The sequence below is a fragment of the Neophocaena asiaeorientalis genome, unplaced genomic scaffold, assembly GCF_003031525.2.
Source record: "Neophocaena asiaeorientalis asiaeorientalis breed wild unplaced genomic scaffold, Neophocaena_asiaeorientalis_V1.1 scaffold197, whole genome shotgun sequence".
Lineage (NCBI taxonomy): Eukaryota > Metazoa > Chordata > Mammalia > Artiodactyla > Phocoenidae > Neophocaena > Neophocaena asiaeorientalis.
In genome coordinates, this window is record NW_020174703.1 from 717,009 (window position 1) to 736,584 (window position 19,576).

At 35.4% G+C, this 19,576-nt stretch overlaps 1 pseudogene; it reads right to left on the bottom strand.

Moving 5' to 3' along the window:
• Positions 1 to 5,366: 5,366 nt before the first annotated feature.
• The window catches only part of LOC112409242 (ras-related protein Rab-28 pseudogene), a 28,232-nt pseudogene continuing 14,022 nt past the window's right edge, over positions 5,367 to 19,576 (bottom strand).

The following is a 19,576-nucleotide window of genomic DNA, read 5'->3' on the forward strand; positions in this document are numbered from 1 at the left end:
TTCCAAATTTGTATTTTGATCAAGCAATCCAGATCTTATTACATTAGGCAAACACTATTCAGGAGAACAGTGGATCATGTAAATACCTTTAATATTATTCATGAATTTTTACTCCCACAGTTGGTTGGAAATATGCTACAGATTTTCTCTTATGAATGACCTTATTTAACTTCTGATATTGCATTTCTGCATTTTTTCATTACAATTTAAAGAGGCTCTGATATACTTCCCTGCTACAGATTTAGTGTTATTATGTTACCACTTTTTCCTCCAGTTTTCTTAACTATGTTTCTCCTCTGTTTTTACCTTCCTGCTCTTTTTTCTCCATCCTTACAGGCCTCTTGGCACCAATTTATACCAGCATTCAGGGATGCAGGCTAAAGTTAGTAAGTTTAGTGTTAGACAACACACAGACTTTAGTGTGTGTGTGTGCATGTGTGTGTATGTATTTTTTAATCAGCCTGTAATTTATGACTACTTCACAGTGTGTCATCCCCCTGGCAGAACTGAGACCATTAATGAGCCCACACAGCTTTGCTAAGCACTACTGCTCATATGATATCTGTGGGTGTATTATTATCTCAGAAGAATGAAAAAAGAATATACAACATCGAGAACTAGACAAAACTACTTTTGTACTTCACATATTAACATATTTCCTAATCCCTATAAATAATTTTTCCACTTTAGTAAAATAATATTCAGTTAAGCTGAGCGTACTTAGGCAATAGGGTCAGGAATTCGAGTAAAGATCTAAAAAACATGTAATGAAATGGATTTCCCTTTATAGTTCAGTTATCCACAATCACATTCACTCATGCCATTCATTCATTCATTTATTCAATAAATATTTATTGAGTAGCCACAGTGTTCCAAGTACTGTTCTAAGCACTGGGGATAGAACAGTGAACATAAAACCTTTTTTTTTTTATCTCTTGCAATTTATAATTTTAGTTGGGAGAAAAGAAATAGCAAATTGATCAGATGCTGATAAATGCTAAATGAAAGTAAATCAGGAGAGAGGCACACAATGACAGGTATGATTTTAGATAATTTGGTCCTATCATTCCTGACAGGTGATATTTGATCAGAGACCTGCATGAAATATAGGAGTGAACAATGTGATTTCTGGAGGGAAGAGTGTGCTTCACAAAGCCACGTCCTTGGTGTGTTGAGAATGCCAATTTGGCTAGAGAGAATGAGTGAGGGGAGAGTGGGAGGTGAGGTAGGATGGTGGGTGTGGAGGTTGGTGTAGACCTTGTAGAGGGTAGTGGGGGTCAGTCATGCTTAGCCCTCTGGGCCATGGAAAAGTTTCAGGATTTTAGAGAGTACATTTGAAGTCATGGGATAATTTTTGAGTAGAGAAATTTCCACCATGATTTTTTTATTTTAATTTTTTTTTTACCACTTCTAAATGTGTAATTAGTAACTTCAGTAGTATCAACTATATTCACATTGCTGTGCAACACATTTCTTGCAAAACTGAAATTGTATACCCATGGAATGAACAAAAACTCCCCATTTTCCTTTCCTATCAGCCCGTGTAAACCACTATTCTACTTTCTTTTTCTATGAGTTTGATTACTTTAGAACCTCATCTAAGTGGAATTATAGAGTATTTGCCATTTTCTGATATTTATTTCACTTTTAGATGATTTATATATATATATATACACATATATATATTTTATGTTTTTGTATTTTTTCTTTCCTTTTTAAAGTATAATTTACAATGTTGTATTAGTTTCAAGTGTACAGCAAAGTGATTCAGTTATACTCACATATATATTCTTTTTCAGACTCTTTTCCATTGTAGGTTATTACAAGATATTGAGTATAGTTTCCTGTGCTATACAGTAGGTCCTTGTTGTTTACTTATTTTATGTATAGTATTGTGTATCTCTTAATCCCAAACTCCTAATTTATCCACTCCCCCCCATCCCCTTTGGTAACCATAAGTTTGTTTTCTGTGTCTGTGAGTCTGTTTCTGTTTTATAAATAACTTCATTTGTATCATTTTTTAAGATTCCACATATAAGCGATATCATATGGTATTTGTCTTTCTACTTCACTTAATGTTATAATCTCTAGGTCCATCCATGTTGCTGCAAATGGCATTATTTTATTCTTTTTTTATAACTGAGGAATATTCCATTGTATATATCTTCTTTATCCATTCATTTGTCGATGGACATTTAGGTTGCTTCCATGTCTTGACTGTTGTAAATAGTACCACTATGAACATTGGGGTGCATGTATTTTTCAAATTAGAATTTTCTCTGGATATAGGCCCAGGATTGAGATTGCTAGATCATATGGCAGTGCTATTTTTAGTTTTTTAAGGAACCTCCATACTGTTCCCCATAGTGACTCTACCAGTATACATTACCACCAACAGTGTAGGAGAGTTCCTTTTCCTTCACACCCTCTCCAGCATTTATTATTTGTAGACTTTTTAATGATGGCCAATCTGACTGGTGTGAATTGATACCTCATTCTAATTTTGATTTGCATTTCACTAATAATTAGCAATTTTGAGCATCTTTTCATGTGCCTGCTGGCCATCTGTATGTCTTCTTTAGAGAGGTGTTTATTTAGGTCTTCTGCCCATTTTTTGATTGGGTTGTATTTTTTTTGACGTTAAGCTATATGAGCTGTTTGTATATTTTGTAAATTAACCCCTTGTTGGTCACATCGTTTGCAAATATTTTCTCCCATTCTGAAGGTTGTCTTTTTCTTTTGTTTATGGTCTCCTTTGCTGTGCAAAAACTTTTAAATTTAATTAGGTTCCATTTATTTATTTTTGTTTTTATTTCCATTACTCTAGGAGATGGATCCAAAACAGTATTCTGCCTATGTTTTGCTCTAGGAGTTTTTTAGTATCCGGTATCCCATTTAGGTCTTTAATTTATTTTGAATTTATTTTTGTATATGGTGTTAGAGGATGTTCTAATTTCATTCTTTTACATGTAGCTGTCCAGTTTTCCCAGCACCTTTTATTGAAGAGACTTTCTTTTCTCTATTGTGTATTCTTGCCTCCTTTGTTGTAGATTAATTGACCATGAATGCATGGGTTTATTTCTGGGCTTTCTATCCTGTTCCATTGATCTATATGTCTGTTTTGTGCCAGTACCATACTGTTTTCATTACTGTAGCTTTGTAGTATAGTCTGAAGTCAGGGAGCATGATTCCTCCAGCTCTGTGCTTCTTTCTAAAGATTGTTTAGGGTATTCAGGGTCTTTTGTGTTTCCATAGAAATTAAAACTTTTTTTGTTATAGTTCTGTGACAAATGCCATTGATAATTTGACAGGGATTGCATTGAATCTGTAGATTGCCTTGGGTAGTATAGTCATTTTAACAGTATTGATTCTTCCAATCCAAGAACACAGTATATCTTTCAATTTTTGTCATCTTCAATTTCTTTGAGATGATTTTTATATTTTTACTTAATTATTATATTATTTTTATGTTATGGCTTCTGTGTGAAAGGGATATAGACTAAGAGAGGGGCAGAGGTACAAATTTTGAGGCTATTGCAGTTCTATAGGCTTGAGATGACTGTACCTTGAACATGGCTGTAGCAGTAGTGATGGTAACAAGTAGATAGACTGAATAGATTTTTAAGGTAAAGCCAATGGGATTTGCTGATATTTACAGACATGTGACATGAGAGAAAGAGGAATAGGATATGAATCATTACATAGTGAATTTTTGAATAACTTAATCATGAATCCGTTATCCATTATTGAGAGTAATAGTTGTAAAATCCCCTTAAATGCTACATGCCTTCTATAATATTGTGCTGGTGCTAAACCAGCCTATTTGATGGCTCAGGATTATTGTTTTGAGCTTGAGTTTTTATATAGGTGTGGATAGTATAAAACTTAAGGTGTGGGTATGTCAGAAAGATATGGAAATCTGCCAGTAGTGAACATTTCCATGTAGAAGAAAAGAATGTCTGATTTTGACAGCAAGTTGGCTCCACCCCACAGAATATTTTGGAATTTGTCTAGGTGCTATATTGCAAACTGCTTCCTCTGTCCTCCTTGTAAGGTCTATGAATCATTATCTGAGTGTGTGATGAGTTTGTAGAAACTTGAGACCCAGTGAAGCTAGAGAAAGTGGGGAAAACAGAGGGAAGAATCCTACTTTCCTCTTGACTTCTAGCTTAGTATAAGAGGCAAAAGGAAAAAAAGAAATCTATAGCCAGATTTTTTTTGTTTAAATGTATAAGAATATTAAACATAACCATTGAGGAATATCTCTAAGTGCTTAAAAGTTATTGTTTATTATTTGACACTATGCAGTGAAAAACCAGTTATATGAGGTTTGAGATTTTTAAAAAATCTGGTTATTTGTGGCATGCCACATTCTTTATGGGACCATAAGAGATGTAATGAAAATGCACATGGCCTCAGGCTGTGCTTCTCTTCCTATATCATCATGTCCTGTATTTTCTTGATTGACAAAAAGAGACTCAGTGTGTGTTGGGGAGCTGTATGCTGGTCATATGTACTTTTTTTTTTTGTAATTTAAATAAATTTTTTTGCCAGAGAAAAACATCTGAACCTCAGGTACAGTCCACAATGATCCAACAATAGTCATAACTCATTCTGGGAGTACTCTTACACAGTTTGCAGGAGAAAGTCCACATGGAGCATCAGCTGAACGTTTATCAGAATTCACAAAGCCAATCTAACCTGAGTATTACACAGTACATAATGACCATGATATAATAATAAAAATATATCAAATACTACTTTGTGAGTTACAGCTAAAATATAAAGAATTTAGGCTCTTTTTTAAAAAATGAAAAAAAATTTCTATTATAGCTTTATTTCAAGCATTTTTAGCTAGATACAGCTTATATATTTTCACTCACAATAGACAGCAAAAGAATGCCTTCTTAAGTATGTGTAGATAAAATATATTACTCGTTTAAATGTTTGTACTCTGAAGCGTACTTTGCCAGGTATGAGTTCAGATAAGAGTATGAAACTGTGCTGTGGCAAAATCCTGGCTGATGATCAAGACTTGGATAGTTTTCATATTTGTTTAAAAAAACTTACATCAGGGAAAAAAGAAGTGAGGACATAAAGAGAACCAACATTATTCATTTTCAGTGAAGCAGTCTAATTCCAGAGAATGGGCTTTCCATTTTGAATTCAAGGTGTGTTGTCCCAAAGTTGAGTTATTTTCAGCTCAAGGAGCTGCCTACGGCTGAGGCAGCACGCAATGATGAAGCGAACTGAGAGGAAAGTGTTAACTGAACTACAGAGATGGTCACTGATAAATTCCTAGAGGTCCTCGGGCCCACACAGAGGCGAAGGGCAGCCGGAACCATCAATACAGAAGAAAAATGTGCTCACTGAACTGCACACATGGAGCTTCTAGGAGGGTTAACAGTTCTTGACATAGGTTCCTGGTTGTAGTTTACAATATCTTCCTTCACCACCCTCTGTGACTGTTCTATTTCTGCTTTGTTTTAACTTGATTCCCAGGATTTCAGCAGCAACTTGCTGAAAACACAGGAAGACAGAGTCTCCTGTCTTTCCTGAGACAGTGGCTACTAAAACCATTTTCCTGGCAAAACCTTAAGTGTTTTTCAGGTTTTACCGTTTGCATATGCTCCAAATCAATTTTATTGCCCACCAAGGCAGCCAGTGGCTGAGTTTCTGATTCCTCCCTCACATTCCTCACCACAGAATACCAATCTTCTAAATTCTCAAAGCTTTGATAATTTGTAATATCATATACCAAGAGGGATTCCCTGTGCTCCATATATACATTTATCCAACAGCTTGCCTCCCATTGTCTGCTCTCCTATGTCCCAAACTTGAAGAGTAACATTCAAGTTTCCTGGCAACGTTATTCTTCTCAAAAAGAAATCCAGTCCTATAGTTTGTACTGTTTCCCAAAAGTTCCTTGAGCAAAACACGTAGCTAAGGAGGTCTGCCCTGAGGTGCCGCCCCCCAGCACGACGATTCTCAGTTGCTGGTCCTGGCTCTCCTCCTCAAGAGTCCGACATGGTGTCCCAGGAACCAGGCCCGCCCACCGGAACTAGGCCGCCCCTCCCTTCCCACCCACTCCTACCCGAGGTAGAAGGAGGAAGGGAATGGGGGCGTCTCTGGGGGCAGGGGAGAGGAGGAAGGGCGGCAGGGCAGGCAGCGCCCCCTGCCCCGGTGGCTCAGCGGTCGCTGGAGGGATCTGGGGAGAATCGCTCGCCGAGTGTCATCTTGCCCACCTCCCTTCCCCCTGCGCCCATGTGTACTTTTTTTGGACCATTCTTAAAGCATGTCAGACAGAGTTTTGTAATTAGCTGAAAAGGCAAGCAATTCAGTTTCACTTTGCTGAACCCAATCTGTAGGATTGACAGCATGCCTTTAATAGATTCCTTCAGTAGATAATTAGTCCAGTTTAATGCAAGTACTGCATGAATTAACATTTGCACTCGAGTATGAACATTCAGGGCTACAGTGCTTTCTGCTGTGAGTTGTTTCCCTAGAATTTGCAGGAGTGCCTATTAGGTGCTTGTAATGTATTGATTAGTAGGGAATGGCACCAATTAGAGGGTGTGGGAACATCCCTGGAGTCAGAGATGATATGCTTGTTGGTGATACTTAATGCTTTTTCCTGTAAACTCTAACCCAGACAACAGATAGCCTGCTTCAGTTTTGATGTGCATTTTACTTTAAATTGCCAGGCAGAAAAGTACTAAGATTCCTGGCCTTTCCTGGAATTATGCCGTCTGTTCGCTTTTCCACTCTTCATGAGACTTTTCATCTGTAAGATTAACTCAAAAGATCATATGCTCTAGGTGTTATAAATAAATAACGGAACAAATAAAAGAATCATCGGGCCATTGAAACTTGCCTTTTGTAGTGATAAAAATTGCTTTGGCACAGCTTGCTAGTATATCAAATATTGATTCAAAATTTTATTTGCATTTATTGGGGAATTTCAAAGAACCTTATGCTATATTCAAAATCAGCTCTGAAAAAATAAAAATTTAAATGTATGTACCATTAGGATAAACCTTGTCAGGTAACTTGGAGGTGGAGGGAGGGAGGGATTGGGTAACTTAGAATAAATAAGTTAATGTCTCTGTATGTGGATTTAAAAGAAAAATAAAATTTAATTGTTTTCTGAAAACTGAAAGAGGTTGTATAATATGGTGGTTAAGAGCATGAACTCTGAAGCCAGAATGCCTCGGTGTGGACCAAGCTTTACCACTCGTTTACTAGCTGTGTGACCTTGGGTCAGTTACCTAACCTCTCAGTTCAGTCTGTCAATAGTATGATAACAGTACTACCCACTTTATAAGGTTGTGAGGATTAAGGGAGTTTCATATGTGAAGCACTTAGAGCAGTGCCTAGTACTATGTAAGCCCTATGTATTTGCTCTTTATATTTGCTCATTTATATATATATATATATATATATATATATATATATACACATACACATACGTATGTGTATATATATATTTATACAGTATAGATATTTTGAAATGATCTTTTCTAAAGTATATAAAACATTGACTGTAAACTTTAAATATTTCAAATAGTTCTTATAAGAGGTGACAACTATTCACAGTGGGGTAAACCTTGGATCTCCTTCCCTTGCAGGATTAGCACGTCCCTGAGCCTTGTCCTCTGCTCCTGTGCCCCATGCAAGATTGAAAATGCATGTTTTTGAAGTATAGTTGACTTACAAGATTGCATTAGTTTCAGGTGTACAGCATAGTGATTCTGAAGGTTAATGTTAGGTCTAGCTCACAGGTAAGTATGTCCATGGTCTGGAAAGCAACCAAATGATTTGAAGTGTACCCTCTCCATGATTTTCAACGTTCCAATCCTACATTTTCGTAATGCAGCAAAGGTGCACATATAGATTGTGTATGAGCACCAGCTTTCAATCTGTGTGTTGTCCTATCCAGGGTTTAGGGCATTTGGATCAAGAATTGGAAAGAATGTTGAAAACTTTCTGTCTGCTGTAATTGAAAATGCCCCCAGGCCTGCATCTCAGTAAGAGAAGACCCATGCTGCTGTCAATAAAAGTGAGAGGGAAAGTAGAACCCCTCTGTGGAAAAATAAGTGGATTCCCTACACAGAAGAGATGAAGAGTTGTGTTACTGCTGGGGTAATTTAGGAATAGCCTGAAGGCCACCTATTCTTTCTTTATGGAATTTTCTTTATAGGTTTTCTAAGTGTTACGTAAATAAAAGTTGCTTAAATTGAGTTGGTAAGAGACCTCAGTTCTCAGGGTTCTAATGAACACTGTCTGCCAGTGAGAGCACAGGTGTCCTTCTTCTTATATGTTCTTTTAATTGAAGAATTCTCACTTTTTGAAACACTGCTTTTGCAGACATGAGAGCTGGGTGAGGCTATGTTCCCAATACATCTAAGAGAATTAAAGGGTGCTTTCTAATCAATACTAATTACATTAAACGGAGTTTATCTGTGGCTTTTTAAATTGGGATTCATCAGATATAGTATAATCATACCTTTTTTTCTTTAGTAGTACACAATGAATGCCATTGTCTTGTATCTGTAGTGAAGTCATTCATTTTAACCAGCATACTGCACATGTTAAATCTAAAACTCCTGCTCCTCAGTAAAAATAGTGCCATGTTATTCAAGTATTTGTTTATTTGGGGAGATTTCTTTTAGGGGGTTGAAACAATTGATTTTATACAGGAAGTGCTTCAGTTGAGATGAGTGCTGTGATAATAATATAGGATGAGTGCCATGGGGTATTTCAGAGGTTTTCTGTGAGAAAGGCACAGAAGGTACCCTCTGTGTGTGGTGGGGAGGAACAGGAAGGGGGACACTTTTAACTTGGTCTCAGATTGAAAATAACCACCCTGTGTATATCAGTGTCAGGATTCTGGAGGATGCCTTTTGTCAGAGCCTGGTTAAAACTGATTTCCCACAGCATAGATAAATAAGAATGAAGATTTGCTTTTCAAATATCTGTCATTTGAGATGAGAATGTCAGCATCACTTCTGCTCTTAAATTTTTCTCTTTAGTCTTATATGTGCAAACAGAAAGAGAAAAAAACCTTTCTGTCTCCCAAGTGTAAATCAGCTAGGATTTTTCTAGTTTCTTTCTCTTCTGACTTTAATTTTGCCATTTTGTAAATTGAATTTGTGAAATATAAAAAAAGATTAGCATTCTGTGAATTTCAAGAATTTCCTATAAGAATAAGGGCATTGCATATATTTTAAGAGCAGGTTGTGATGTTGGAGGAAATGTAAGAAATAAATAATAAATATATTATTAAAATAAAGGAAGATAGGGGGTTCATAATCAGCTGATTTAAGATTTGGAATTTGTCAGCTGCCTTATTGCGGGGGGTAAAAAGACTGGGGAGAACTTGCAAAATTTTTATGTTGCTCTGCCTACTTCATTCAAATGCCAAGTTAAAGAGTAACCATTTTTATAGGAAACAACTATAGTTGTACACTTCAGCATGATACAGCATTGAGTATTATAAGGGGATAATTCTCTTTTAAAAATGATGACTGGGCTTCCCTGGTGGTGCAGTGGTTGAGAGTCCACCTGCCAATGCAGGGGACATGGGTTCGTGCCCCGGTCCGGGAAGATCCCACATGCCGCGGAGCGGCTGGGTCTGTGAGCCATGGCCGCTGAGCCTGCGCATCCGAAGCCTGTGCTGCACAATGGGAGAGGCCACAACAGTGAGGGGCCCGCCTGTGTACCGCAAAAAAAATAAATTAATTAAAAATAAAAATGATGACTTTATGATTAAATTCCAACATGAAAAAATCTGAAAGTGTGATCAACAAAGGGAATCTAGAAAGTTGGAACAAATGAAACCATCCATTTATTTCTAACAAAAAATATGTGCATTCTCCTCCTGCTGCTCCAGTTTCATTAGCACTACGTGTGAGAACAGATATTGTAACTGACAGCTAAGTCTATTTGTTAAGATTTTGTCTTTCATATGGGCGTGTGGGATGCGAGTTATGTGTTAGAAATTGTCATTATTGTTCTTACGTGCATATTCCCCAATGTACAGCGTTGCTTTCTAAGCTCTCATTTTGCCTTTTATTTTTCTCTGCCATTTATTTCTCAAGGTACATACTCATTAGTAAGTTAAAGTTGTTTTTCTTTTTTTTTTTAAATTTAAGGCAGAATGTGTACCTGAAAATATCTTTTCCCTAAGCCTATTTGAAAAGTTTTATGTCTGAAACTTTGAGAAGTTTTACAGAGTATGAATGGCCTCTGAGTTGAAAGTTATGTGAAAATGTTACAAAACTATATCCTCATTTCTTTCCTGATTGCTTCATGTGTTTCCCTGTGAAAGATGTAAATTTTGAAACAGGTATTTCTTCCAGACCTGAGACTAGGAGTACCTTGCATTATAGGGAACCTAACAAGGTCATGTGTCACTAACATGTGGAAATCTGGCGGAGAACCTCAAACCTGAGTGAAAAAAAAAAATGATGTCAAACAAATTGGCCTGCACATTTCAAGGTCAAAACTTATTATCTAAGTAACCTTGGTCAAGATACTCAACTTTTATGAAACATGGCTTTTTCTGTGATGTGGAGATGATATACTACCCCTATTTCCTAAGATTGTTATTGCAGATTGAATGAAAAGCCTTTGGCTAAGCACTTTGCATAGTGACTGATCCATTACAGGTACTCAGCAAATGGTAGTTAGTCCCTTCTTTCCTCCCAAGGAAAAGAATTTGAACAAGGTTGCTGCTGGTGTCAGTACTCTTGCGTTTTCTAGCTTCTATTTTTCTTAATTAAAATTAAAAAAATTTTTTCTTTTGTTTTTATGGGGAAACCAGAGAACCATTTTAAATGAATGGCAACTTGACTATATTGTGGGTAGGAAAACATACTGGTTCAACATTTGGAATTATGCTCTGGCAATATGTAGTAAGAGACTTAAAATCTACATCTTCTTCAAACTCCTTATCCTAAGGAATTAATCAGAGAAGTAAATAAATGTTCATGTAGCATTGTTTATAATATTGAGGAATTGGAAGCAAACTAACTGTATATTATTAGGGAATTAGTTTAAAATATTTAATGCATGTCCATCATTAAATATTTTGTGGCCATTAAAAATAATGTTGCGGCATTCATAAAGTTATATGGAAAGATGATCATTATGTATTATTAAAAGAAATATACAACAAAACAATATTAGCCAAGTTAAAAGTATTTTCACAATTTAAATAAATATGTACATATTAATGTTCTCAACTGACATCTCTAGATAGTGGAATTTGTTTCTATTTTGTATCTGTTGGTATTGTCTGAATTTTAAAAACAGTAAGCAGGTGAGGCTTGTGTTTACTTAATTGAAATGATGTTCATTTAAAAAATTCTTTCATGAATGTATAAAATTACTAAGGTAGCACATGCTGTTTGGAAATTCAAACTATAAAATATGTAAAGTAAGAAATGAGAGTTAATGCCACCTCCCCTATATACTTAATTTATAAGCAGTAAAAAACACTAAAAATTTTCACATTAATAATCAGATCCTTACTAATCTAAATTGCTATCATGAGAGCAAGCAGCAGAAATAGAGCACAGTATAGCAAGTTTCCTCCTTAAATGGTTTGGTGGACAAAGCCAAGATATTCTGAGGAACCGTGACTGTCACTGTTAACTTTTTCCTGTGATATTTACCATTGTAACCTCATTTGATGCTTTAAATGAATTCAGAATAAAAAACCTGTTGCACTGGCAAACAAGAGCCTTTCCTAATATGCAGAGCACACAGGCCCACCCATTGTGTGAAACTGCACTGACAAGATTCTATTGGAAGCTTGCTGTGCCACAGTAAGCTGAAATGTATGCCAATCTACCTAGACCAGACTGAACTCAGTGGTGCTATATGGAAAGGGTCTGCAGGAGATGTGGCTAAACACAGCCAGGAAATCACACCTGGTTTAAACATCCATAATCACAATTAAGTTGCTTTCTCTTAATTGACACAGAACCATCTGAAAGGTGTCTGTTATATAATCCTCCTGAAGAGCAAATTCTTCAAAGTGCACATGGTAGGGAACAATGTTTATTTTTGTTCTTAGATTACAAAAATGGATCTCAAGGGATTTTAATCATGAAGAAACAGAGAATTATGCTTTTTAGCAGCTTTGAGAAGTAAGATAGTAGAAATTTCATCACTAGTTTCTTTGAGCAAGATGCTATCACTATCAGTAAATGGTATTTTACCACATTATCCTAATAATTAGGTCTCACTCTCTTTGACCCACCGTCATTTGAGGAGTATGAAAAATCTATAGTATTCATAGGAAGCTGCCTAACAGGAGAATGGGGTCTTAGGGGCCCTCCATATCTTAATAAGGGAGATGGCAAGGGAACTGCTGAAGTCACCAAGCTTGGGATTTGCCTTTCCACCTTGCACAAGCTTCTCCACCTCTCTATTTGGAAAAGCGGGTTGACTTGTACCAGAAGTGGGGTTCGAACCCAAGAGGATGTAATTCATTGGATCTTAAGTCCAACACCTTAACCACTCAGGCAGTCTGGTACCTGCTGCTCCTCCACCTCTCTAAACCTTGGCTTTCACGTCTGTAAAATGTGGATACGTTGTTGCTATAATATTTATTGAGCTCCTACTATAGATAAGGCACTCCACTAAGTTTAAGAAAAGAAAGCAAATGCAACAACCATAGTCTTTATCCTCAAGGAATGTAACTAAGCCAAAAGGCAGCCTTAGGCAGAGGTTATGGGGATCCTGAGTATAACTCCTTAGTTCATCACTCAGAGTTGTTGTGAATGGGAAGAACTCAAGTACTTAAAACATCAGTGTTTTTTTTATCCTCTTTCGATGGAAGCTGTAAAATAACCAACAATATAAGACAGCATGCTATCAGTGCTCCATTGTTTTGAATATAAGGACTTCTTATAAATTTTGTGATGCACCCAGCATGTTTTGGGATTGTAATACAAACCTCAAGAAATGGGTTGTTGGGAAAATTAACTGCCCATAATCTCATTAAGTACTTAGTAACTTGCTCTCTGCCATGTTCTCTATTTTCTCATTGCAAAAATGTGTCTGTTATATAGGTTACGGTCAAAGAATATCAAACATAGGAATTAAAAATAAATCTACCTACTTATGTAGAAGACCTCCCTAATATATAACATTTTTCATGATTAAAGTGTATAATATCTAGTTGAGCTAATATTTGTGAAGGATGTAAGGTCTGTCCCTAGTTTCTTTCTTTTTTTTTTTTTTTGGCATGTAAATGTCCAGTTGTTTCAACACTGTATGTTGAAAAGACTGTCTTTGTTCTGTTGTACTTCCTCTGCTTCTTTATCAAAGATCAGTTGACTGTATTTATTTTCGTCTATTTCTGGGCTCTCTATTCTCTTCCATTGATCTATTTGTTTATGCTTTCAGCTATACCACAGTGTCTTGATTACTGTAGCTTTATAGTAAGTCTTGATGTCCAGTAGTGTAAATCCTCCAACTTTGTTCCTCTTTTTTCAATAATGAGTTGGCTATTCTGGGTCTTTTGCTACTCCATATAAACTTTAGAATTGTTTTGTTGATATTCATAAAATAGCTTGTTGAGATTTTGATTTGGAGTGTGTTAAATCTATAGATCAAGCTAGGAAGAACTGACATCTTGAAAATATTGAGTCTTCCTGTCAATAAACATGGGATATCTCTCCATTTATTTAGCGCTCCATTGATAGCTTTCATCGGAGTTTTGTAGTTTTCCTCAAAGATTTTGTACACATTTTTTATAAGATTCATACCTAAGTATTTCTTTTTTGTGGGGGAGGGTGCTAATGTAAATGATAATGTGTTTTTGATTTCAAACTCCACTTGTTCATTGCTAGTATATAGGAAAGGGATTGACTTTTGCACATTAACCTTGTATCCTGAAAACTTGCTATAAACACTTATTAGTTCTGGAAATTTTTTGTTCAGTTCTTTCAGGTTTTCTACGTAGACCATCATGTCATCTGTGAGTAAGGACAGTTTTATTTCTTCATTCTCAATATGTATACCTTTTATTTTCTTTTACTGCCTTATCACATTAGCTAGGATTTCCAGTGTGATGGTAAAGGCAGTGGTGAGAAGGGACATTCTTGCCTTGTTCCTGATCTTAGCTGGAAAAGTTTGAGTTTCTCATCGTTAAGTGTGATGTTAGTTGCAGGTTTTTTTGTAGATGTTTTTTGTCAAGTCAAGGAAGTTCCCCACTATTCCTAGTTTGCTGAGAATTTTTTAAAAAATCATGAATGGGTGTTAGAAGTTGTTAAATGCTTTTTCTGCATCTGTTGATATAATTGTGTGATTTCTCTTCTTTAGCCTGTTGATGTGATGATATACATGAATAGACTTTCAAATGTTGAACCAACCGTGCATACCTCAGATAAATCCCGCTTGGGTATAATGTATAATTCTTTTTATGCATTGTTGCACTTGATTTGTTAATATTTTGTTGAGGACTTTACACCTGTGTTCATGAGAGATATTGATAAATAGTCTCTTTTCCTGTAACGTCTTTGTCTAGTTTTGCTATTAGGATAATGCTTGCCTCATAGAATGAGTTGAGAAATATTGCCTCTGCTTTTATCTTCTGAAAAAGATTGTAGACAAATTACACCAATTCCTTCCTTAAATATTTCATAGAATTCACCAGTGAACCCATTTAGTCTGGATGCGTTCTGATTTAAAGGTTATTATTTATCAACTCAAATTTCTTTAATAGTAATAGGCCTATTCTGATTGTCTACTTCTACTTCTGTGCTTTGGCAGATTGCATCTTTCAAGGTATTGGCTGATTTTTAATGATATTGCATTTAATTTAAAGCTCAGTTGGAGAATAAGTGACATAATTATAAGAGTGAGTGTCTTTATCTATCAATATCGTGTATCTTTCCATTTATTTAGGTCTTTTAAAAAGCCTATAGCAATATATTATAATATTTTTATGGTTATCCTTTCTATTTTTGTTACATTTAGTCCTAGAGACTTTATAGTTTTTCATGAGATTGTTTAACATTTTTAAAAATCTATTTTGTTATTACTGAATTATGAAATGCTGTTGATTCTATATGTTATGCCGACATCCAGAAAATTGATTGAACTTATTATTTCTAAGGGTATACCTGTTAATGCTATTTCCTTTTTGTATGCTGACAGTTATGTTGTATCCAAGAAAAAAAAATGGTCTCTCTCTTTTAGTTATTATTTTCTTTATTTAATTTTATTACACTGATTAAGATTTTTAGACAGTTAACAAGTTGCATTGTACCTGGCTTTAATGTATCAAAAGTTTTGTAATTATTATGTTTGTTACAGGGTTTTGTTGTTGTTGTTGTTAGATAAATGCCTTTTTATTAAGTATGCTAAGGTTTTTTAAAAATCATGAATAACTTTTAAAAATCATGAATTAAATTCAATTTTATTTAATGTTTTTGGTGTAGTTTTCTGATTTAATTATTAGTAATAAGGAAAAAGCAAATATTTCATGTGAAGAATGTTTTAAAAACCCATGAAAAGAGTGTAACTGTTAGAGAGAGAACAATGATTATAGCAAAGAACAGACATAATCAAGAATGCTCATGTTGAAGAAAGTTCAGGTAGATTAGTGTTTTCTAAAATGTAGGAGGAATGGTGATTGAAGCCTTCAGATGCCTTTAGCTCCTATAACTGTTTGACCTTAGCCACATGAAAGACTGAGTGTGAGAACCACCTAGTCTAGTCCAATCATCCCCAGAAGCCTGAGACATAATAATAGTATTATTGTATCAATATTTATTTTTTGAGGTTATTAATTGTACCATGGTTACATAAGATATCAGCATTAGGAGATGTTCAGTGAATGGTATATAAAAGCTGTCTTTGCTATTTTTGCAACTTTTTGTAAGTAAAAGGTAATTTCAAATTAAATCCCCAGAACCATGATGCATAATAATAAATATTGTTGCTTTATGCCACTAAGATTAGAATGGTTTATCCACAGCAAAATGTATAATACTAAAGTATTGTCAACTGAAGCTCATGAGATAGGGATGAAGATGGATTTATTATAAATTAGCTTTTAATTTGAAATCATCTTACACTTACTGAAAGTTGCAAAAATAGTGCAGAGAGCTCTTATATGCCATTAACCCAACTTCTCGTAATGTTAACACCTTGTATAATCACAATAAAATTAATGACATCAAGTAGTGAACACTTATGCGGTGATGTTATTAATTAATCTAGAAACTTTGAATTTTGCCAGTTGTACCACTAATGCTGCTTTTCTAGTTCAAGGTTCTATGCAGAATCCCACTTTGCCTTTAGTTGTTATATATTGTGTTAGCCTTCTCAATTCTATTATAATGCCTCTTTGTTTGTCTTTCATGACCTTGACATTTTGGAGAGCATGGACCAGCTATTTTGTAGAATGTCACTCAGTTTGGGTTTAGCTGGTATTTCCTAGCGATTAAGTTTAATTTATTCATTTTTTAGCAAGAATACCACAGAAGTAATGTTGTAACCGTCTCAGTGTATCATATCAGGAGGTACAGGACTAAGACATGTCTTAACTCATGATGTCTTATTATGCAGTTTTAACTTTTATCACTTGGTTAAGGTGATGTCTGTAGGTTTCTCCACTATAAGGTTATATTTTCATTTGTAATTAATAAGTACCTTGTGAGGAGATTAAAAAAATTTTTTTTTTGTGGCACACGGGCCTCTCACTGTTGTGGCCTCTCCCATTGTGGAGCACAGGCTCCGGACGCGCAGGCTCTGCGGCCATGGCTCACAGGCCCAGCTGCTCCGCAGCATGTGGGATCTTCCCGGACTGGGACATGAACCCGTGTCCCTTGCATTGGCAGGCGGACTCTCAACCACTGTGCCACCAGGGAAGCCCAAGGAGATATTTTGAAACTATGCAAATATCTTGTTTCTTATCATATTTTTATCTACTAATTTTAGCATCCATCTGTGACTCTTGCCTGATGTAATTATTACTGTAGTGTTTGCCTAATGGTGATTTTCTATTTTCATAATTACTTCCACATTTATTAATTAGAATTTGACTGTAACAAAAGCTGTCCCTTCTCACTCATTTATGTATTCACTTATTTATTTATTTATATCACTATGGACTATGGATTATAATCCAATATATCATTTATTTCATTGTTCAGGTTGACCTAGATTTGGCCATTGAAATTCTCTAAGCTGTTCTTCAGTTTGCTCCCATTGTCTTCCAGCATTTTCTTTCTTTATGCCACCACAGTATAATCCAGGATTATCTGGTATTTTCCCTGCCTCAGCCCTGGAGTCCACCATTCCTCCAGGAACCCTGGTTCCTTTTAATGGAGGACAGTATTTAGAAACTAAGATCTGGGAACTAGGTGTTCTCATTACTACTGGAACAATATTGCTACTAGGGTCTCTCAGTGGCCAGAGCTGTGAAATATACATATTTAAACTATGGTCTTCATATAGACATTTCTGTATTTGTTTCTATATCTACTTATCTATGTTAAAACTGATACGTATATCTCTGATTCCAATCCACCACCACAGATTTCATCCTAGCCTTCTTTCTTTCTTTATTTGTAAACTCATTTTTCTAACAATGAAAAAATTCACTTTCATTTCCACAATATCCTTACATATGAAAATTGATTTTTGCTGGCACTGTCTTCTTTTGTCTCCCTATTCCCCACTTATAACTTGACTACTTTCCTTGCATTTCTGATCTCATAAAGGTAATTTTGTCAATAGAGATAAATTGAGACTATCAGTTCTGTAGAGTTATGCAGTTAAACAGTGCATAAGGATCAGGGCTGATAAGCAAACATAGACATTTAATTAATGTATTTAACTAACTCCATTTTACTAGGCTAATTTCATATTGGTTTAAGAAAATCAGTCATTTGATGGATTTTGTCGAGTGCAATGCTAACACCCTTCATCAGGATTTACAAAAAAAATAGCAAATTGAGACTGAATATATTCAGTAATATATGTCAGACATGTCCTAGAAACTGAAAACACACAAAATTAATATTATACATTATTTTAATTTTGTAAGGGATGTTAGAACACTATTTCTGTGAATGATGCCATACAAAACCAGTTTGTACTTTTCTGGTTATATAGTGACAAGAATAAATAAATATCAATTAGATATGTTTTTCTTTTAAGCTTAAAAAGTTAGCTATAAAATTTGAATAATATATGTACCTATTTTAACTAATAGTCTGATTTTTTTCTGCTGTTTAGGTTAGAAATGATAATTTTAACTTTAGAGCATGTCTTGATTTGCAAATTTGTTACCCAGTCTCTTTTCTTTATAAATAGATTTCTAAATATCCATAACTTTAGAAGTAAAGTACTTCTGTTATGTTCATGAAAGTCCTCATCAGTGAGTTGGTTATCTTGCATGATTTTTTTTTTTTTTATATATAGAAACAATAGTTGCCATGGCAAGTGTGAGTTTTAGACTCAATATTCCCATGAAGATCATCTTAGGAACTGTCTTCAAATACATAAAGGGTGAATGCTGGACAAATTGTAACAACTTTTTGTAGATGGTTAAAGTATGCACAAGAGAGCCTGAGACTTAAATTAGAGAAAGGAATTTAAATTTAATTCTGAGGAGCAATTTTCTAATAGTGAGGGATGTTAAACCTCAGATATGCTCTTGAAGGTGAGGATTTAGAATTTATTCTCTCAAGGTATTTATAAACTAATAAATTTGTAATTCCAGGATAGTTTAGGTGTGAGCTCACCTTAATATAGAGACATAGACTTAACAAGTCCCCCAAAGGCCCCATCATAGCCTTAAGATTCTAAGAATGCCATCTGCACTGAGAATTTACATCGGAATGGGACCAAGGAGCCCATCTGATTCTACCTGTCCACAGAGAAGTGACACCTACAGAAATGATGTGAGAGAGCTCCCGTACACACACCCACACATCAGTAGGTTTGGGACCAGAACTACCTCTGGTATGCTGGAATAACAATAACAGTAAGATCTTTTGTGTAGTATGCTACATAATTCTTCGGATTATTTTTTGAGAGGTGTATATTTCATTAACCATTATAACAACTATGTGAAGCACAGAATATACTACCTCTACTACGCCTTCAGGGAAACAGGAGCAGAGATTTTAGAGTTCTTGTCTAAGGTCAAGAAGCAGAGTTGGGATATGAATGTTTATTTTTTGACAAAAGCCATTGCTCTTTACAGTTTCCTGATGCCTTTCGTTTGAAAATATTTGGAATGAAATGTAAATACCAGACATCAATGAAGAGTCCATGTGTTTGGACTCTTAAGATATACCTGGGTGGGGGAAGAGGCATGATGTCAGGGTTTGATTTAGCTTTGCGTAATAGAAAAAAACCCCTAAAATCTCTGTGCTGTATATGAGATTGAAGATTATTTCTCTCTCACTTAACAGAGTCTGGAGGTAAGGCAGAGTGCAGCCACTGTGGTGGTTCCACAATGGTCAAGAAGCCAGATTCCTGCTGTCTTGCAGCTTTCTGGTCTTGACTGAGTCTCCTGCTGTTTCAACTGCTAAGGCTGTAG